Source organism: Protopterus annectens, chromosome 2.part0 (genome assembly GCF_019279795.1).
Source record: "Protopterus annectens isolate FY-2018-M chromosome 2.part0, PAN1.0, whole genome shotgun sequence".
NCBI classification, from domain to species: domain Eukaryota; kingdom Metazoa; phylum Chordata; order Ceratodontiformes; family Protopteridae; genus Protopterus; species Protopterus annectens.
In genome coordinates, this window is record NC_056728.1 from 1,213,602,778 (window position 1) to 1,213,626,154 (window position 23,377).

Genomic DNA, 23,377 nt, shown 5'->3' on the forward strand with positions numbered 1-23,377 from the left:
CATGACTGATCTTCCACAAATGGTAATTAACTTGAGATTCTACACTACAGTTTTTGTATAAAACAAAAAAGTTGTACCATTCACTGTCGGACCATTTTTTTTAAACCTGTCATTAAGATACTGAGTGTATATTTTCCCCACAGGGAAAATAAACACATAACTATCTGGTCTTTCTGTATCTTACCATATGCCGTGTTGAAGATAGATATACTTTCTTAGGAGAAAAGGAAGAGACTGCAGCTAAACAACCTGAGACATAGTCTTCGAAAAAAGCAAACTAGGAAAGTAACCATAGGTGTTTAAAGGATTTCACACACTGAATTTTCAGTGCTATGGTGTTAACAGTTTGCTAGCTCCCATTAATATGAAGTATTATCATTTGTTCCTAATTTGAGAACTGACGCTTCTAATGATAAACGTATTTCTCTCATTCTACACCTTTAATGTGTTTGGTTTCTGGAAGAGAGAGATTTCCAGTGTGAGTTGCTAACTACCTGAACTGGCAGGCCACTGCTGTAATGGGCTAAAACACTGCAGTCCACAGAGCACCGTATTCTCAAAAACAGACAATATCCTGGTTATGAGCTACTGTAGTGCAAAACTCGACCTTAACAGTGCCCATAAGCACTGCTACAATCCAATATCACAGAAGGGGCGTTCCTTTGCTCTCAACTGTCTCTAAATATTTTTCCTCATAAATCTACAGAAGTTTACAGATACCAGTCTGTAAGCAACCCATTTCAGTTAGGATAGTATTAGAAAACTGTTCCTGAATTTTTCCTTATTTACTGTCTATGCACCAGTTTTGTCTTAGCACTCACTAACTTTACTGGCTTTTTTTTGCAACAGATGGTATGTGGAGTAGATAGGCCTCCATGCACTACAAAGAGCTAAGATCAGGTCTTGCTGATCATAACCAGTTATTATGTGTTCTCGACATGGATGCCAGTATTCAGCTCTCAAGATGAATTTCTTAGCATCCATGTCACAAACACATAATAACATGGTTATGGTCAGAGACCCAATCATAACCCCCTATAAGCTGACTAATGCACTCGGGCATACCAGACAAGTTCTACTGCTTGTCTAATATCTACTTCATGCAACTGATGAACTCTTCATTCATTAATTACCTTACTTTTTACTTCACAGTTACATTATTATTATTATTATTATTATTATTAACAGTTATATTACTTTCATTACAGCTTGACTTGGTTGTATGGAACTATGGAGCACTGGAAAAGGTTTTACTGGCAAGTTCTGTTTACAGGCTATGCAACTGTCAGAAGAATGAGAAACAGAATCCCTTTCAGATTGCTGGCTCACTTTTCCTGGAAAAAATTATTTATTTCTTCCTTCTCTTGATCTGCATCCAGGAATGACACTGCTTCTGAAAAAAAATATTTTGAAAACAGCTGAATACAACAACCTGAATCTCACACACTCTTGATTGCAATGGTAAACATGTTTCCCTTCTACCTGGTGTACAGTGAATAATCACTTTCCACAAACACTCTGGTGTTCTCAATTGATAACAGTTTACTATTCTGCCACAGTTTTGTCAGGAGCAGCTCCTTCTGATATGAATGCATCTTTACTACTATAGGTCTTGGCTTCTATCTCTTAGCCAACATTGGAGCATAAACACTGCACCTTTCCTATTAACAGATCCTGTTTTGGAATGCTAATTTAGATGATTATTCGTGCTTTCATAAAGTATCTGCGGTGGTGGTGCTGCGGTAGCATTGTCGCTTCACAGTTAGACGTTGCATGTTCGATTCTCAGTTAGAGCATTTTCTGTGTGTCGACATGCGTGAATGGGCGTTCCTTCGTTGAAGGTTGTGCGTTAGGCCAGGCAAGCCAACACGTAAAAAATCTACTGCCAATCATTAGCGGACCAGAGTTCCGCTGTGGCAAACCCTAACTGGGAAAAGCTGAAAGAGGCTTTATTTGTGCTTTCATAAAATTAATGCAATTTGTTCCTTCCAGTTTCTCTGATACACCAGAAAATCTCAGGTTTTCTCTATGTGCTCTGTTTTTAAGCACTATTTTTTTAAACAGTTCTTCAGAAGTCTAATATTTATCCCACCTTTCCTTCATTTCAACCACTGTTTTCTGCATTTTTATCATCTCATCTAAATAGTTCATTCCAGCCTTTTGTCATTTGACTGTATGTATTTCTCAAGTCTCACTTATTTAAGCACTTATGAAACCATAGGATTTAGTTCTTTCTCCAAATTACTGGAAGCCATCTCCTGTACTGAGGCTGAAACCTGATCTGTTTTTACCTAAACAGCTGCAAGGCTCCTTTTCACAGCACATTTTCTCCACCTTTTCTAGTTAATTCTCTCTTGCTTTCTCCAGATTTCTTAGTTGCTCTCATCCATACAGTATAGTAGCTAACATTTTTTTTTCTAGTTACTTTCCAAAGTTTCTGTTTTCCCACTGGGTGAGCTCTAATCAACCTGCTGACCAGTGTGTAGCCATTTTGGAAGTTGCAGCCCATGCATTTTTTTGCCCTTTATCCTCCTTTAGGTTAGACAGCTCCCTCCAAACACCCACTCTCACTACCCAGGTGTCAGTTTACATTCTTCCCATTTTGTCTTGCCGCCCTCCCAGTACTGTACTTACCTGTTACTTTCCTTCCTGGAGAAGGAAAGCATTCATTCAGTCTCTCTAGTTCTGTCTAGTCTTCTGAGACCTTCCTTTTATTTTTGTCCAGCCTGACCAAGTTTGCTCCTCAATTTCTCCTTTCTGTTAAATAAAAAGAAAAGCCCTTGCTTCCTTTTCTTGATCCCTTCTGCGAGGCTTCCCTTATCTTTGTTACTTTTTTTCTAGCCTTCTACTAAATTGCCTGCTACACTTCCCTACCTGCTCCCTTTCACCTTTCACAGGCCCTATCTTTTTCCGTTATAGCCTCACATACCTAAATAGCCATACCGACCTTCTTCCATGCTGATACCCTTTTCCACATCTGTGAGTCTCCAATTTCCATCTCATTCCCATACTTTGCTTTCTCCCGCATTTGCTCTCAGTCTCCTAACTTATCCATGACCACATATCCAGCACAGTATAAAGTACAGTTGTTCAATATATTAGAACAACTAGTAAGCTGACAAGTCACTCAATAACCCGTTAGAAAACTGGTTTGTTGGTTCCACTTTTTAATGAAATAAAAAATAAAAAATAAAAAATACAATAATGCGACAACAGTTCTCCGTACTAAGCGCTTTCACCCACAATCGTATAGGGCATCTTCAGAGTACAAATTCTTCACTAAAAAGCCATCCTTTATATAGTTGGAATTAAATGAATGAATGAATTAATTGGTTAATGATGTAATTGTATAATAACATAATTACTAGTAAAGACACTGCAGAAACAGTATAAAAGAAACATCTAGAAAAACAGTGTAAAAAACACTAAAATGTTAGAGTCCCAAAACGTGTGTCAAATACTGTAAACCTTAAATAAAACATAACTTTCATTTTCTAGTAATTATTTGATAAACACTAAATATAAATAAAGATTAATCAAAGTTAATAGTGTTTGCCAATATTTAACAGATGAAAATTGTTTGACAGATAAAAAAGTTTAACAGATAAAAGCGTAAAACAGCAGATGTAAAAGGCGAAATTATAACATGCTGTTGATCTCACAAGATATAGATCTCACAGGTTCTACACATATTGTACACATATTTAAAATATAAAATTCATATACATATACTAGAAATATAAATTATTAAATATATATTTATATTATGAATTATGAATTGTGAAATAAGTAATGTGTAATACTTCCACCGTCCATCTACATCAGTAATATCTTGAATAAATTATACTTGTATTTAATTTATTTATAATGAAATAAGTAAATAAATAAATAAATATATAAATATGTGTGTATAAGTCCATTCTTCAATAACATGTTTTTTGTTGAAGGTTGTGCGTTAGGCCAGGCAAGCCAGCACGTAAAAATCTACTGCCAATCATTAGCGGACCGGAGTTCCGCTGTGGCAAACCCTAACTGGGAAAAGCCGAAAGAGGCTTTAATTGTGCTTTCATAAAATTAATGCAATTTGTTCCTTCCAGTTTCTCTGATACACCAGAAAATCTCAGGTTTTCTCTATGTGCTCTGTTTCTTAGCACTATTTTTTGAAACAGTTCTTCAGAAGTCTAATATTTATCCCACCTTTCCTTCATTTCAGCCTCTGATTTCTGCATTTTTATCATCTCATCTAAATAGTTCATTCCAGCCTTTTGTCATTTGACTGTATGTATTTCTCAGCTCTCACTTATTTAAGCACTTATGAAACCATAGGATTTAGTTCTTTCTCCAAATTACTGGAAGCCATCTCCTGTACTGAGGCTGAAACCTGGTCTGTTTTTACCTAAACAGCTGCAAGGCTCCTTTTCACTGGCACATTTTCTTCACCTTTTCTAGTTAATTCTCTCTTGCTTTCTCCAGATTTCTTAGTTGCTCTCATCCATACAGTATAGTAACTAACATAAATAAGTAACTAAATAAATAAATAAATATATAAATATGTGTGCACAAGTCCATTCTTCAATAACATGTTTTTCCAGTAATAATCAATCGTTAAAAAATGGTCATAGATCAAAATTTATAATATTAAAAATGTTTAAATCATACTTAAATAAAATATGATTTTAATTTAAGTACACTAGAAATAGAAACAGAATCATTGATGCCTGGCAGCATACAGGCATTGAGCCTAAGTTGCCAAAGGCATTCCTTGGCTTCCAAAATGACTTTTTCGTCACCCCCCTTCTGTACATTGTGTGGAGTTCTGTCAATAATAAAGAATAGAAATCTCTTAAAATTTGCACATTTGACGCTATGATTGTATAAGGCACTGGTATTTTTGTGTTTTTTAATATCTCTGACGTGTTCTGCTATACGTACTCTGAGCTTTCTAATTGTTTTGCCAACATAGAAAGCTTGACATGTGGAGCAAGTAGCAACATAAACCACCATAGTTGAATTACAATTACCGTGGCCCGGACATCTGATTGTTTTTCCAAAATTCGTTATAGCAACGTAAGGGCCATCGCTGATGTATTTGCAAAACTGACATGCTCCACATTTACTCATTCTTGACCTTTTGAAATTGTCACTGTTGGTACTAGTTTCAAAAATATCTTTCAGATTTCTACCTCTACTATATGTGATCTTAGGATATGTGCCCACCACTTCCGATACTTCTCCATTGTTACTAATAACACTAGTCCAAATTTCATGAATAATGCTCGCAATTTCAGGAGATGTTTCATTATAAGGTAATATGAAGGTGTCCTGTCTAGACTTAATTGTAATTCAACTATGGTGCCCTAGACTTAGAGTAAAGAGGGAGATTGTAGTGCTTAGAGAAAGTATGCACTGAACTCCAAGTTGCAGCTTCCAAAATATCTTTGGTAGGTACTCCCCTGAGAAAGGCAGGTGAAGTAGCAGCAGCTCTGGTAGAGTGAGTCCTAATTTTTCCTGGGATTTGCTTTCCATGATGAGAGTAACAAAATCTGATTTCATGAGCAATCCATTTAGAAATGGTCTGTTTTGAAATAGCTTTGCCTTGGGAATTTGTTGCTGTGTTTTCCTGATATCCTTGGTTCTGTTCAGGTAAAAACGAAGTTGTCTGTGTACAGCCAAGGAATGCAAGATCCTTTCCCCCTTATTTTGTGGATTAGTGAAAAAAGTTGGCAGGTGAATAGTTTGATTTAAACCCACTTTGGAAACCACTTTCGGCAAGAAAGTAGGATTAGTCCTTAAAGACACCCTATCTTGGTGAAAAATAATATAAGGTTCCACAGCCATGAGTGCTTGTAACTCCGAGACTCTCCTGGCTGAAGTCAGAGCCAGCAGAATAGCTGTCTTCCATGATAAATACTTAAGATCAGATGTGGCAGCAGGCCCAAAAGGAGGCAGAGTGAGTTTTTCCAGAACATAGTTGAGGTCCCAGGCAGGTATGGGTGGTGTCCTAGGGGGCCTTAAATTCTTTGCTCCTCTGAGATATTGTTTCAGAAGTGGATGAGAAAAGATTGGAGGATCTGTATTGTAATGTGCAGAGATAGCTGAGGCATGTATTTTAATGGAGAAGGATAAACCCTTATGTAGCATGTCTGTCAGGTATAGCAAAATCAGTGGGATGTTAGGAATGAGGGGATCCGAATCCTGAGCATGCATCCAGGTGCAAAATCTCTTCCATTTGCCTGCATAAGATTTTCTAGTGCTAGGCCGTCTGGCTTCTAAGATGACATCCATGACCTGTTTGGGAAGGGAAGGATTAATCATAGACCCTGAATTCGTCAGGCTGCCAGGCTGAGAGTTTTGACATGAGAGTGCAGAACCTGGCCCTGGTGTTGGGACAAAAGATTTGGAATCAGAGGCAAAATCCAAGGTGGCTCTTGGGATAGATTCATCAGTGTTGAGTACCAAAACTGACTAGGCCAATGTGGGGCCAGTAAAATCATCATCTTGGGCTTGTCCTGCTTGATCTTTAATAACACCCGTGAAAGAAGAGGTAGTGGCAGAAAGGCATACCGCGAGAGGTTTCTCCAACTGAATGATAGTGCATCCACTTTCCATGCTAGTTTGTGGAATGTCCTTGGGCAAAAAATCTGTAACTGGTGGTTGAGGGGGGATGCAAATAGATCTATGTCCGGGCAGCCCCAGGCTTCCATAATCATCTTGAATATTTGGGTGTCTAGCATCCACTCGTGTGGGTCTGACAGGTTACGGCTTAGACTGTCTGCCAGAATATTTTGTTTCCCTGGCAGAAACTGAGCTTGTAGATCCACTTTGCAAGCTAGAGCTGTGTTCCAAAGAGTCATGGCTAGTCTGCAAAGGGGGTAAGAGTGTGAACCCCCATGCTTGTTTATGTACCACGTAACTGTGGTGTTGTCTGTCCGAATAAGTAGTTGTCCTGGTTATAGAAGATCCCTGAAAGCCAAGAGGGCATTCTGTACAGCTAACATCTCTTTTAAATTGATATGTAGGTGCTTCTGATCCTCTGTCCAAAAACCTTGCAGACCTTCTCCCTGCAAATGGGCTCCCCATGCGTAATCCGAGGCGTCCGTGGTTAACACTTGGCTGGCTGGAGGCAGACTGAAGGCTTTCCCTTTGTTGTGAAGACATGCCATGGTCCACCAATGGAATTCCTTTTGTAGACAAGGCAAGACAGCAATTTGTGTGTCTAGAGTGTGGCAATGTTGGGACTATACACTTTTTAGGTACCATTGTATTTTTCTCATATATAGTCTTGCATTTGGCATGAGAAGGATGCAGGAGCCATGTAACCCAAAGCCTGCAGGAATTTCCTTGCAGTTAACTGAGTTATTGATGCCAAGGTTTTGAAAATTGAAGCCAGCTGCAGTTGTTTTTCGGATGTCAGGAATGCCATCTGGGTTGTTGTGTTTAGAAGAGCACCCAGAAAAGTTATCTGTTGTGTGGGTGTCAAATTTGACTTTTTTATGTTCACAGTGAATCCCAGGTACTTGAGAAGATTTTGAACAAATTTCAGATGCTGGAGTAAGACATCCTTGCTGTCTGCTTGAATAAGGCAGTCGTCCAGATAAGGGTAAATTTGAATTCCCTTGAGTCTGCAATAAGCTACTACTGGTGCCAGGCACTTGGTGAAGACCCTGGGCGCAGTAGACAAGCCAAAGGGCAGCGCAGAGAATTGGTAATGTTTCGATCCGGCCTTGAACCTGAGGTATTTTCTGCAATCCTGTCTGATTGGGATGTGTAGGTAAGCCTCCTTTAAATCCAATGTCACCATCCATGCATTCTTGCTCAACATTGGCAGGAGCTGCTGCAGAGTAAACATCTTGAACTTTTGGTATGTCCAGGAAAATGTTTAAGACTGACAAATCCAGGATGGGTTTCCATGAATTTTGCTTTCTGGGAACTAGAAAGAGCCTTGAGTAAAAACCTTGGCCCGTCTCTAATTGTGGAACCAGTTCTATGGCCCTTATAGCCATGAGGGATCCCACCTGGATTAATGCCTCTGACCATTGGTGTTTTGGAAGATCTGGCCATCCGTTTGGTCTTGGCAAGGTATGAAAGTGGAATGTGGAATTTGTAACCTCTTGAAACTACATCCAGAACCCACTTGTCTTGGGCTATGTAAGTCCAATTTTGTTGAAAAAGAGAGAGTTTTCCTCCTAGAGGGGCTTCCAGGAGAGAAGTTCCTGGAGCCATGTAGGGGAAGTCATTGAGCCTGTTTTCTATAAGATTGAGGTCTGTCCTCTCCACCCCTGGGGGTGGAAGCACTCCACTGCCTAGGTCTGTGCTTGGGCTCTCCCTCTGGAGCGCCTGTATCTACCCCTCTGAGGCCTGTCCGAGCTGGGAAAGGACCAATTTTTAGTTGGCCAATTTCTGCTAAATCTTGGGGGCTGAACTTGTAAGAAATCCTTAACCATTTGCATGGATTTTGCCTTTATCCTCCATTTTCTTTATCACCTCTTCAGCCTTAGATCCAAACAAAATATTATGCTGAACAGGTGCATCCAGTAACTTTGCTTTCACTTGATCAGGTAAGTTTTGTTCCTTTAACCAAGCATGCCTTCTAATGACTGTGTCAGAGGCAGCTGCCCTGCAAGAAGCCTCCAAGGCATCAAAACCACAATGTAAACCATGCTTCCCCCCACTTGTTCAATGGCATGCATCAAATTGTGCAATTCCTTATTATCTGCACATGCAGTAATGGTACCCAGCTGTTGTTTCATAACAGACAGTAAAAATTGCTGATATTTTAGCATATGAAATTGACAATTTAAAGCCCTAATAGCTAAAGTAGCAGAAGTGTACACTTTTTTGCCCCATCTCTCCAAAGCTCTGGAATAGTTATCTGTCGGAATAGGGTTTTTAGCAGAAGCGGCCTTCACCCCCTTAGGACCATGAGAAATGGTTTCTGGATCAGCAGTAGGATTTTTGTAAATGAACTGGTGGGAGTCTGGGACCCTGTAATATCTGTCGGGCTTAGCAAAGGCTGGAGGAAAGGAGTCAGGAGTTAAATTAGCCTCAGAAAAGGCATCATCCACAATATCCAGAATAGGAGCAATAGCCAGGGGTCTATGTTGGGGAAGAAGAAGGAAATCCCTAAGCCTTCTCTTAGATTCCGAGTACTCCTGTCCTTCCCAATGAAAATGTTCCCCCATGTCATGTAAAGTTTCCCCAAAAGAAAAATCCTCAGGGGGAGAAGCTGATAGAATGGATTCTTCAGCATCAGAATCCTCATAAGGAGGGAAAGAATATTCCTGTTGAGAGGAAGACACTGAAGAAATAGATGCTTGATCAGATGATTCATAATCCAAATCCAGTTCTTGCCTTGGCCTTTTGTCTGGAGGGGGATGTGAACCCCTAATCATGGTTAGTAAGTCCTCCGCCATTTTAAGTAGCTGTTTCTGAGATTTGGGTCCTGGATCAGAAGAGGCCTGGGCTGGTGTCTTAGATTTAGAAGGAGTCTTTGCCTTTGCCTTTATCAGAAGCTGTATAGGCCTGAAAACCCCCTTGGAAGCCGGTAACTGCACAGTGGCTCCGGACCTATCAGAGGGAGCATTGTCCGAAGGTCCTGCTACTGGAGTGCTGAAAGGCCTAGTTGGCTCCTCGTGGGAGTCCATTTCGGCAATCAGTTCTGAAATGGCCAATGTCAGGGGCTGCGAAAGTGCCTCACTGATGACGGCTGAACCTGTAGCTGTCTCTGCTTGTAAAACGTCGTCTGATTTGGACCTCGGAGGCCTGTCCTTATCTCTGCGTCCTTTGTGAACCCCGGTAGTCGGAAGCGTGTCCGACGACATTTTATAATTAAATTGCCTACCAAAGTAGTGAAAAGCAAAATCGTACCTTCGCTTAATCGTACGTTGGTTAAATCTAGCACAAAACCGACAATTAGCTACGTCGTGGTCAGGGCCTAAACAAGGAATACAGTAAGAATGGAAATCCTTATGAGGTATTTGCTTCCCACAAGAAATGCAATTATTAACTTTTTCTGACATCGGACTAGAGCAAGAAAAAAGTTTCCCCAATGGGGTACTTAGATTTGAGAAGAAGAAGTAAGTCTTCGGACTGAAGCACGAAAAGTATTAGGAGTCAGCCGACCGGCACTTGCGAACTACTTTCACCGCACGACAAGAAAGACTGGAGAACATGGCGTCGGCTGGCAGCTTTGTACTCCTAGCACTTTGACGTCAGGGAGCATGACTGAACAGCCGATGCCAGACCCAGACTTTGGGATTCTGGCCGACCGAGGACTGCCTGCCGGCAGGGAGAACCCTACAGTGATGACTGCAACAGTGAAACACGATGAACATCTTACTATTCTAAAGTCCCACACTCTCTTGTTAGTATTTTAGTCTTATCCTTCCTTCTTCCTCTAACTTACACAGTGGCATGGTCACTGCCAGTTGATAGTCCTTTAACATGGACTTTTAGGACACCTTCTGTGGTTACGACCATATAGAAAAGTCTGTCCATTTTTGCTGCAGTCCTACATCAGCTAGCAGAGCTCCTCATGATCCTAGGCCTTAGTTATTACCTAGTCTCTCTCCCTTCTGTAACCTGGAATCTCCCAGTCTCCTCCAAGCAGATTTTGATTCCTCACTGCTCATTTTCCACTTCCTACCATACCCCTCTTTGTCTCCATTCTAGTCATTTGTCCTCCTCTCTTGTGTCTAGGGGATGGCACACACTAACAATCCACTAGCTCTCCCCATTTCCTACATTTTAACTTCCAGAACACCCGACTAGAGTTCTAACCACAGCTGCACTTCTTGTCCAATTCTGGATTTGGCATTCTTCCCCTCTTCTCTTACCTCGCATCTGATGCCTTCTTTTATATACACTGCTACTTCATCCCCATCTCTCTCTCTCTTCACTGTCATTACTGAACAATCTATGCACAGGCATCCAGAAGTTCCACTCGCTTCTTATCTTTGACTCGCATTTCTCTAGTACTAGGAATATCCACAAACCACTCCTGCATGAATACTTGCAGTTCTATCTTCTTCATACCCAGATTCCTTGCATTGCAAAGTAAGACTACCTAACCATTTGTAGGGTCTCCTCGCATTGCAAAATAAGACTACCCAACCATTTGTAGAATCACCCTTGTTTCTTTACTATGCTAGTAAGTAATACAAAGTTAACAAAAGAGACACAAAATATTAGCTTTGCGAGTCTGCCTGTGCATGTGAGTGTACAAACAGCTGTAGGCCATGACTACATAAACAGTGTACACACCATCAACTCTTAACTGGCACATGGGTCAGCAATGTTACCTACCTCTGCTATGTGCACACAAAGTTATAGGTTGCCATATGATTCTGTCCATTTTATTTAAGATGTTTGACCCTTGCTCCTCATGGTTCAGCAATTATGATTAAATGGCTGCACAACCCCGATATGCCATGCACCTTATAAAGCTGCAGGAACATATATTTATTTATTTATTGATTTTTTTTTGTTGTTGTTGTTGACTTGGGAAAGTCTGGGTAAAAAACCCTTTTCAGTAGAGGCTTGAAAAGAGAAACTCCACAAGATACAGACAGAAAATAATATACATACATAAATATAGCGAGGACCTCATTAGAGTAAATCATAATAATAATAATAATGAGAAAAAATAATGATCATTTGAGAAAACAATATAAAAGGAAAACATTAACAAGATTCATATGACTAGTTAGCATGCTAAAATATGTTAACACATTAAATATGCCAAGGTTTCTGCCTATGTCCATCCAAGTTGGCTTGTGCCTACTCCATGTGCCCTAGACCACAACAAAAGTACATCTTTTAAAATAGAGTATTATTCTTGTGGTGACACTCTGCACAAGCAGTGTGCCCTTCAGAGTTCCTGTGATCCACCCAAGCACCTAGTTTTCTGCTTCAAGTGTGGGTACTCAGATGCAAAAGTCACATTCTCTACTAAGGCACATAGTACACCTTTTAATGTGGGGGGTGTATGGCCTGCACATGCTGCATACCAATCCAGGCACATACTATACTGCTTACAGTGTGGGTGTACAGCCTGTACATGTGATATGTCCTACCCAGGCATCCAGTCCACCACTCAATATGTTGGTGCACATCCTCTACAAGCTGCATGCGCTAAACAGGCACCTAGTGCACCATATAATGTGGGGTACACAGCCAGCAAGTGTACAGCTTAATGTATGGATGCACAGGCTACATGCAACAAAAGCAGGCATCTAGTTTGTGGATTACTATTTGGGTTTACAGCCTGCCCATGCTGCCATGCCCTACATGGGCATCTAAGTACACTGCTGAATATGAGTGCACAGCCTACTCATGCTGCCTGCCTTACTCAGGCAACAAGTATGCTGCTTAGTATGTAGGAGAATAACATGTACATGCTGTTTTGTCCTACCAAGGAATCTTGTGCACTGCTTAATGTGCTGCTGCTGCACAGCCTGTACATGCTGCTATGGCCTACTTGGGAACTTAGTGAACTGTTAAATGTGTGAGTTTACATCCTTCTCATTCGGCATGCCCTGCCCAGACACCTAGTGCACTTCTTTGTAGCTTGCACATGCTGCGCATCCTAGTACCACATCCAGTAAACTGCTCAATGCATGGGTACACAGTTTGCACATGCTGCCGGCCCTAACAACATATCCAGTACACTTCTTAATGTATAGGTACACAGCTTATACATGCTGCAGACCCTACGAAAACATCCAGCAGAAACCATGTAGTTAACTTGAGGGACTGAAGGCTTGGGTGATGCTTGCTACACAGAGGGAACAAGAAATTGTATGTCTGAGTTAAAGAGATTTCTCCAAAAGGTATGGCCACAGCGCTGGGAACTAGATGTATAAGGACCATAACAGAAGTAGGAGAAGGACCCTGGATTAGTGCAACCTGGCTTTCCTCAGGAACTTGATCAAAAAAGGTGATACACAGGGAAAAGACTAAAGCAGAGGCAGTTGCCATTCATGAGCTGCAACCTAGTAATGAATCTGCCCCCGAGGCCACAGGGATGACAGAGAAACATCTGCTGTATTTGTCACTGGCCAGAGATGTACACAGTATATAACATGGCTTGCCCAGTGGTGAAAAACAGCAATTACTGTAGATTGATTTATACAGCACATGTAAGGCAGCAGCAGACAGCAGCTGAGCCTGTCTCTGTGAGCTGGTCTGAAAAGGGATAATGCACTACTAATCAAAAATGATGAGTCAGCATGGCCCTCCCCCACAGCAACATGGGCTCCAGACACAGGGATAACAATATTTTCCCCCATTTTCTGACACACCAAATCACCGCCACATTGTTTTACTAGATAGCAACAGCACCACAAAAGTACAGACTGCAACATTAGGAGGATCATCATGCTCTCCAAGACACTGTACAAATAGGCCTCTTGCTGTGACCAAATCCCATGTACCATCTATTCTAAAGATGCCCCCCCCCCCCCCCATTCAAGGGCAGATGCATTCACACTGATGGTCTCTTTGGGGGAGGGTGTGTGGAGAAAAGGGACAACCCTGTGAAACACTCTTCTGGTGTAATTACCATTGTTGATGACATGTCAAATTCAAACTGGAAGTGAGATAGGGTCAAAAACTTGATGCCAATGGACCCTTAAGGCACACTGAAGAAGTCTGATGTAATACTTTGTGAATGTGACCATGAGACTTAGAACTCTGTGAGACAGAGTTGTCACAGCTGAGGAACAACACAAAAGACAGACCTCTGAATTGCAGGGATGACAGCACGTCTTTGGTAGGAAAAAGGGAGGCAGTACAGGTCAAAATATCTAAGTGACATCCACTGAAAATCTCAACTTGTGAGGGCTTCACCTGGAATTGTACTGTTTTTAATGATTTCCCAAGGTGGGGGTAGAGCAAATGTCAATGTCAGTTCCCTGGAGGTATCAAACAACTCCAGAGATTTGCTTCCAGACAGGAACTCTCAGTACAGAGGGAGATCTTCAATGAAGAGCTCTTCTTGACTAAAGATATTCTCTGTGCTGAGATCCTCAGTACTGATCACCAAGAGTTGTCAGCACAGAGGGGATCTTTGGTCAAGAAGGCATCATCCCTGAAGTCACTGATGCCAACTTGATCTGATCAGTTCTTTGCACTGAAGCCAACATTAGAAACAAAGGATGTCTTTGATCCCAAGAATTGAAATGCCAAAGTGGTCAATATGAAAAATGGCCCGAAGGGCATCACAGTTAACATCAGTGTCAACTCACCTGCCATAAGACTCTGGACTCTAGTGACTTCTGACACCGAGAAACTCAGCACAGATGCCAGTGCGGCAAAAGGGAAGACCAGTGTCAAAGACAGGCAAACTTTGAGCCAAAGTATGAGGTGGCAGCATAATCATCAGCTCTGAAACATTCAGAGGGAGGGCACTGACATGCAAAAAGGCCTCTTGCTGTGACAAAGTCCTTTGCACTATCTGTCCTAAAGGTTGTTACACACACACACACACACACACACACACACACACACACACACACACACACACACACACACACACACGCACACACACACACACTCTCAATGGCAGACACATTCATTGTGACAGTCTCTTTGTAGGAGGGAAGGAGGGTGGAGAAAAGGGACGTCCCTGTGAAACACCATCCTGGTGCAATTACCATGGCTAGAAATATATCAAATTCAAACTGGAAGTCACATCAGGTCAAAATTTTGATGCTAATGGACCTTAAGGGCCCACTGAAGAAGTCCGATATAGTATCTTGTGAATGTGACCATGAGACTTATAACTCTGCGATACAGAGTTACCACAACTAAGATACAACATAGAAGAGAGAGAGAATTTTAAATTGCAACGATGAGAGCATATCCTGGGTGAAGAAAGGTCATAATGTTCAGGTGACATCTATTGAAAATCTGAACTTGTGAGGAATTCATTTGGGACTTCACTGTTTTCAATAATTCCAAAGGAGTTGTAGCAAGTAGTTTCTTGCCCATATCAATAATTTGGGTCTACATTACTTTAGCGAAAGACATATTCAGCGAATATGTCTTCAATGCTCACCACCCGCTGAAATGAAATTCAGAGAACTGCGGAATTTTTCCCACTGTTTGGAAACACTTGGCCGTCCTCTCAACTTTGCTCTTTTCCCCACAGCAGTCTAATCCTGGAGGTGTTATATATAGTTAGGGGGTATATGGGGGCACAGCCCCCCACATTGCAGGGGTCTGGGGTGCAAATTGGGGTGTGTGGGGGGAAAACCCCAACTTAGGTGGATTTGATTTAGTGCTTTTTGTGTTCTGTACACTTGGTGGGCTAGTGTTTCCGAATAGTGGGAAAAATTACACGGTTTTCTGAAGTTAATTTTGGCGGCTGGTGAGCAATGAGGCTGAAGTAATATAGACCCCCAATAACTCCTCTGTGGGAGTAGCTAGGATTCAGTCATTTAAATAGGGAGGCATTATTCCCAGCAGTCTGAGATATGTTGCTACAGCAACCATGCATTTGGTGAGCACCACAGGGGCTTTGTTGAAACCAAGTGGGAGGGCTCTGACCAGACAGGGATCATCTTCATCCCTGATGTAAAGAAATTTACAAGTTGTACTAGCTATCCTGACATGCAGACAGGCATCCTAGAGATCTAAAAAGGATATTCAGACCCATACCTGGGGAGGATTTCATTGTCATCACCCAGAATTTTGTCTTTGCTACATAATCCTTTAGGCTACTTAGATGAAGGATTAAGCCAAGGTCCATGGTTTACTTGTAGAACTACAAGAATCTTGACTGAATACAGGGTCTCTCATCAGTCTGCCTGTCCTTCTTGGGTGGCTCTTTTGTTTAGGACGTTTACTACCTTATTGTGGTTACCACATTCAGACAGGGCTGGGTATCAGCAAGGGGAAAAGAAACAGGCTTGGGGATGAAATGAAGGGAATGCTGTAGCCTCTGGATATTATTTGCCCAATCTCCATGTCCTGTGCAACAGTTTGCCACATAGGAAGATGCAGGGAGATTCAACTACTAAATGCCTCCATAGTGAGATAGCCTAGCAAGTCCTAAGGAATTCTGTAGTAGATTCCTGGATTGATGTCTGCAGAATCTCTATTTTTGTAGACAATCTCTGCTTCTGGGATAGCAATTATTTTAGAAACATCCCATGTCCAGGTTGGTTTCTATCAAGTCTTTGATTCTCAACGTGTGGTTGCTGACCTTTCTTAAAACCATTACATTCTTGCACTCTTCTAGTTACAGTGGAATGACTGCTGCTAAACAGAGACCCTGACACCAACAGCAGCAAGTGTTTCCCATCCTGCTATCTCTTTTTGTGGCCTTTATTTCACCTGCAGTACAAAAGGTGATGAATCAACATACCGGGTGGTGGTAAAAGATAGCATGACGTTGTGAGCAAAAGTAAAGTGCTGAAGCCAGGTATGATGTTATATGGCAATGCTGAACCTGGTCATGCGGGCCACTCCACCAACTGTGTTATGTAGGTGTCACCTGAAGAAGGGTGTATATGTTGGCCATGACAGAGATGCTAACTTACACTTCATGTCTCCATGTGGCATCCTTTTCAGCAATTTTAGGGGATGATCTGCTAGCTGCACTGAAACGAAGTCACATGTTTCAGGTGGTTCATGGTACATGAAAAAGGTATCTGACAGATGCACGTCTCCAAAAGTGGTCCAGTGCCCTGGAATCCTTACAAGGTGAATGGAATGCTGCACTCTCATTCAACAGTTCTTTCTCCATGGCAGCTGCCACCACAATGCAGTCAGCCATGGGAGTCTTTAAACAACATTCCAAGGCCATTAAGGCCAGAGGAGCTTCTCCCTTCTCTATGGGACAGTTAAGATAGGGATTGTATTGAGTTCTCACCAAGTCCTCTGCATGATGACAGTGACTTTGTCCCCAGCAGGAAGGACCACCCAGGAGGTAGGGTACAGTAGAAATATTCCTACTTTCCTCTGGAGAGATGAGGTCAACAGGCCACATCTCCCCCTTGGTTATATTACATGATCTCTGCAAACTTGGGGTTGTCAGGGAGGAATAGAGGGAAAGATGCCACTTAATTCAAATTGATATCCATGCAGGAGGAGTCTGTAGTGGAGTCTGCAGACTCCTTTGCATTTCCTTTTCCTGGGAATACTCGTACAGGCATCGTCAAAGTGTGATATGGAATTGCAAATGAACACTGTCAACCTATTCCTGTGGATGTTTTCTGCAACTCTGTCCCTCAGGGATGGAGATGCTACTTAGCAAAAAGAACTATGCCTACACACCAGTTTGGCACTCCTTCAAGTAGCTATGTAATTCCAATGCATATTACCAAATATATATTTTGAAATAATTAAAATTTTCTAAATTTAGACTCTGCTCCCATTCTTCAACAAGATCAAAAGCATAAACACAATCCATATCCTTATCAGTCTCCAGATGGATAGCATCCTTGTTTACATAATCAAAACAACTGAAGCAAACCTTGCAAGGCATCAGTCTTTGACAGAGCCAAGATAAGTAGATGCATTACAAATGGAACAAGTGCTTATGGAACCACTGGGAACAACAATTTGTGCAATAACTTATGTCATTAACTCTCTTGTCACAGCCAACACCTCCACACTTTGCTGCATGGTAGTCTCTGAGACATCATGATCCTGAGACATGTCTATGGTCATCATGCCACTAATATCTTCATACCAGGTTTCTATATACAACAAAACCTTCTTCTCATACCAAATCAAAAGCTGAACCAAAATCATTCCTGAATGACTATAACCTCAGTCAACCACAAGTGTGTACCAGAAACAGATCTTATCTATATCAAATGATCTCTGGAAAGATCCAATCCTTTATGACATCTTGGTTTTCACAAATTCAAGATAATTAAAACATTCTTCACCTGCCATAATCACAGTTAACTGCAAATTTCACTGCTAAACACTTATAGAGCACCTTGCCTATCAGCTTTCCAATACCCTCAGACTGCCCTCTTACATAGGCTGAAGCTCAGCATCAACTTAGGTGCCCTTTGTAAAGAAATTAGACACTATTTGTGCGAGCATGTCTGGCTGAGTTTTTTACATAGTTTCAGATTAACCTGTGTATTACTGCATGCCAGCATGACTAGCTGTTATATTGTAGGTAAGTTCTTACATGCTGATTTTTCATCTGTTTGAACAGAATGTTTTAAAGAATTGAACAGTGACCTTTTACATTTCTAACTGTGCATGTTTGTGAAGAGAGATTCTAAAGGTAGACTGCCTCAGATTGAGCTGATCAGCAGAGGATGTCATTGGAATTTTGACAGTTGCAATGCATTACTGTCAGAAGCTGAAAGACAGGAAAGAGCTTTTAGAAAACAGCTGTTGGTTGAATTTAAAAAATATGAAATGAAAATTAGAACTGGAACACTTGACAGGCTAGTCTATGAAACAGCCTGCTGAAGACAGTTGTCAGTTACAGTTGTCAGCTGACCACAGATGTAGTGAGCAGTGAATACCCAAAAAGGACTCACCAATAACTGTAAGACTGCCTTTGCTCTGTTGTAGTAATTTAGTTTAGATCAGGGACATTGTTCTTTAGTTAGTTAGGAAATTATAACTAATCAGCTAGATTACTTAGAGGTTTTCTGAATGCTGGAGCTCTATCATACAGTATTGATTTCATTTTCCTGGTGATTTAATTCAGTTTGTTTATTAGGAATTACTGTTTTATATTTTTAATCATTTTGCTCAATATTAAATATGTTTATTAACTTACACTGTGGCTGGACAATCAGTGTTTTTCTTTAGTGATTTGAGAGTGCTTGTACTTGCCTTGATAACTTCCCGGGCAACTCCAAAAGCCTGGATGCTTAGGTCATTTGCTACTATTTGTTTTAATATTTAATTTTCATAATTGGACACCCATGTAGAAGGGCATGAAGACACACTGATTGTTGGCAGCGTTACCATATTATTTTGGAGAAGGGACACAGCTGGAAATCTGTGTCAGGCTTTCCCAGAAGTGTTTGGATGTCTGATATTTAATTTATTTAAGTGCGAGTGTATCAGAGGTCTTAAACAGGGACACATTGTTCTGAAATGTGTAATAAGGTGTTACATTATGGGTGGACAGAAGTATATGGTCCAGTCCCAGGCTATAGAGCGTGTTCCTGTTGTGCTCTTAGGGGAGAATTGTGAAATATCAGTCCTGTTTAAGTGACAGTCTCACACTGGAGTCAGTATTGAGGACTGAAGCTCTTTAGTTACTGACCCAGGATAGTAAGGGACGTCACATTATTTGGTGGCAGTTCAGTGGGTATTAACTGGATGTCACATTAATTGGTGCCAACAGTGTGGGATTATTACATGGACTTCAGTAGCTTGTGGGTAGTTGTCATTAGGGTGTGCACTCTTGACAGTCACAAAGCAAACATACAGAATCTCAGTTTACTACAGTTTTATTTACTTTCAGTTAGTCAGGGACAGCAGGCAAATATATAAGCAGAAGACTATAGTAAGCTGACAAAGAACCAGTTGACCAAGGAGTGTGAAGCCAGGCACTGCTGCATGCCAACCTGACTAAGGAAGCAATGATTTCATCTTAGTTGTAGCTTCAGCTCAGACCACCCGTTCGGAGGATATCCAGTCTGATATTGGGGATGGGCAGCCTGCCGAGACAGGGCAGTCCACATTTTCTTCAGAGGACCTGAGAATACATCCAGAGTTAAGGAAACTGGAAATGACGGCTAAAGAAAAGGAGAGAATGCAATGTCTGGAGGCTGAGAAAAGGCAGAAGTGGAGTCAATATGAATAGGAGGCTAAAAAGAAGCAGCGTCAATATGAACTGGAAGCCAAATGACTGGAGACTGAAGAGAGACTGTGCCTGGAAGCCCAACAACTGGAGGCTAGGCATCTTCAATCGGAATCAGCAGAGAGACTGAGGCATTTAGAAGCTGAGGAAAATGAGAGACAGCGCCAGCATGAAGTGGAGTTTCTTTCCCTTTGAGAGGGTCATGGATATAATGGCTAAGGGAATACTCAGACCCCAGAAGCTGTAAAGGTCAGTAAGACTTTTCCGCAATACAAGGATGGGGATGACTTTGATAGTTTTATTCACATATTTGAGAGGGTATGTAGATAGTATGATGTTGACCATGAGCTCTGGGTTCGGCTCCTGACTCCCTTACTCCATGGTAAAGCTATTCAGGCCATGTCAAAATTGTCCAATGTAAATTGTTTTAAACTTAACACCTGAAGTTTACAGGAAAAGTTTTGTGAACACAGATGCAAGGCAGATTATATTGCCAAGTACTAACTTTCACAAATGGGTGAGTGGGTGTCAGGTCACCACTTCTGAGGGAATGGCAGAACTTTTGGTGAGGGAACAAGCCCTCAGTACTTAGCCTGATGATATGAGAATCTTTTTAGCAGACAGAGTGTGTAACTCTGTGGAGGAGTTGGGGAGAAAAGGGGATCTCTACTTAGCAAGGACAGCATCAGTCCATAAGAAAGGGATACCCAGTGCTGCACATGGACATAAGGGAATCCATGGGGGCAGTCTAAACCACTCTAACAGAGTACACCAGTAACAAGAGAAAATACTAGTCCAAGTAAGCGGTTAGGGATTAGATGTTTCTAGTGTAATCAGAGGGGCCACATAACAGTCAAATGTCCATCGAGGCAAGGTGAGAAATAGGAGGCGAGGGAGCCAGCAAGGGATGATTATAAACTGCCAGTGGTAAGTTGTTTGGAAACAACAGGGGTGCCAGTCTATCACCAAAATTTATATCCTATCCTAGTAGATGGCAACCAGGATTAAGAGAGAACCAGCTTCTGATGTAACCACTGTGAGGCCTGCAGTGGTTAGAGAACATCAGTACTTGCTTGGACAGGCCAGTCCAGTCAGAGCGTTGGGAGGGACCCCATTCCAAATACTTTTGGCTAGAGTTCCTCTTAACTGGGAAGACGGAAGAGACAGTAAGCAGGTAGGTGTGTTTGAGGATATTCCTGCAGGTGTCCTGATAGGGAATGACTTTGATGATGCAGTACCTTGTGTACATACAGTGACATGAGGTCAAGCTTAGAGACAGGCATGTAGGTCCAGTAGCCTGGGGGAGACCCAGACAGATCTCGTACCGGAAGCTGGAACTGGTGTGGTGGTGGCTGTTTCAGAGAAGGAGCTATCCTGTAGCAGTACATCTGAAAGTGAGGCACAGCTGCTGGGAGGTACTGATGTTGCCTTGAACACGGTGACTGCAAGGATAGAAGGAAGTGATAGTACTTAGACTGACAGTGAGGTACAGCTGTCAGAAGTTACTAGGCTTCCTGCGGAAGGGGAGCTTGGGAGGGGCACAAGTGTAGAGTTGAGACAGGCACAACTTACAGACCCTACATTACAAAGCTTGAGGGAGATGGCTAAGGAAGCATCTGAGGCTCAGAGAGGAGGGGAATCTGCATACAGAAACAAAGGTTGTTGCATAATGGGTGGACTCCTGGAGGTGGGCTAGAAAGCAAAGTAGTATGGCAGTTGGTAGAGCCTAGAGCCTACTGTCTGCCACTTCTAGCTATGGTACCTACTATTCTTTTTGCAGCTGATGTTGATATACAGAAGGTGGCAAACGCTTTGCTAGAAATTTTCAGCAGGGTAGATCTTCCAAAGGAGATACTGACTGACCAAGGTGCCAAAAGTCAGACCTTCTGACTTGTTTGTGGACGCATTGTGGGGTGACGCATCAAAAGAACACCCCCTACTATCCCCAGACCAATGGTCTTGCAGAGAGGTTACACTGTACATTAAAGACTATGCTACAAGCCTTTGCAGACCAGTTGAAAAGGACAAAGCTAACCATTAAACTGAATAAGTGTCAGGTGGATATGGCAAAGGTCACTTACTTAGAGTGAAGAGTGGCAAGATTACACCAGAATCTGTCAAAGTGGAAGCTATTCAAGCGTGGCCAGTTCCTCTTACTAAAAAGCAAATGAGAGCATTTCTATGGACAGCGGGGTACTGTGGAAAATTTGTACCCAGTTGGGATGCAGTGGCTGCGCCCCTTACCGACCCAACTAGGAAAAATAAACTGGATGAGGTAGTATGGACCACAGACTGCGAACAAACATTCCAAAAACTTAAGGAGATTTTTGGGAGGACACCCTGGGTTGGCCAGGCCAGATTATAGTGAAGAGTTTGTTGTGCAAGTGGATGTTTCGGATTGTGGGGTGGGGGCTGTGCTCAGCCAAGTTGCCTCAGAAGGAGAAGAATGCTGCAGTGGGGTTAATAATCCCTATGCCAATGCAAATGGATTGCCCAGGAGAGGAGTGGGTTGATATTCCCAGACAGACACATTTTTCTTAATTGTCATTTTGCAAGTGTCACTTGAAAACCATGCTTGAGTCATAGGGGGGAGAAATGTGATGAAATTAGACACTGTTATTTGTGCTAGCATGTCTGGCTGAGTTTTTGTCCATAATTTCAGATTCACATGTGTATTAGTGTATACCAACATGACTAGCTAGGATGTTGTAAATAAGTTCTTACAGGTTGATTTATGAACTGTTTGAACAGAATGTTTTAAATACTTGAACTGTGTCATTTTATATTTCTAACTGTGCATGTTTGTGAAGAGAAGATTCTAAATGCAAACCATCTCAGATTCAGCTGATCAGCAGATGCTGTCATTGGAATGTTGACAGTTGCTAAGTGTTACTGTCAGAAGCTGAAAGGAAGGAACTTGTAGAAAACAGCTGTTGGTTGAATTAAAAAAAATATGTAATTCAGACACAGTTAACAGTTGATCACAGATGTGCTGTGCAGTGGATACCTAAAAAGGACTCACCAAGAACTGTAAGACTGCCTTTGCTCTGTTGTAGTAATTCAGTTTAGATCAGGGGCATTGTTCTTTAGTTAGTTAGCAATTTATAACTAATCAGCTAGAGGTTTTCTGAATGTTGGATCTCTATCCCACAGTATTGATTTAATTTTCCTGGTGAGTGAGTTCTGTTTGTTTATTGGGAATTACTCTTTTATACTTTTAATCAGTTTGCTCAATATTAAATATTTTATTAACTTATATTATTGCTAGACAATCAGCGTTTTTCTTTAGTGGTTTGACAGTGCTTATACTTACCTTGATAACTTCCCAGGCCACTCCGAAAGCCCGGATGCTTAGGTCATTTGCTACTATTTGTTTGAATATTTAATTTTCATAACTGGACACCCCTTTAGAAGGGCATGAAGACTCTCTGATTGGTGGCAGCATTACAGTATTATTTTGGGGAAGGGACACAGCTGGAAATATGTGTCAGGCTTTCCCAGAAGCATTAGAATGTGTGAGATTTAATTTATTTAAGGGTGAGTGTATCAGTGGTCTTAAACTGAGACACATTGCTCTACAGT

The 23,377-nt window shown here is 41.6% G+C and overlaps 1 protein-coding gene across 1 annotated transcript in view; it reads right to left on the reverse strand.

The window, feature by feature from the left end:
- GUF1 (GTP binding elongation factor GUF1) overlaps nucleotides 1–23,377 on the reverse strand; it is an 839,924-nt gene that overhangs the window by 650,398 nt on the left and 166,149 nt on the right. The window lies entirely within an intron of this gene.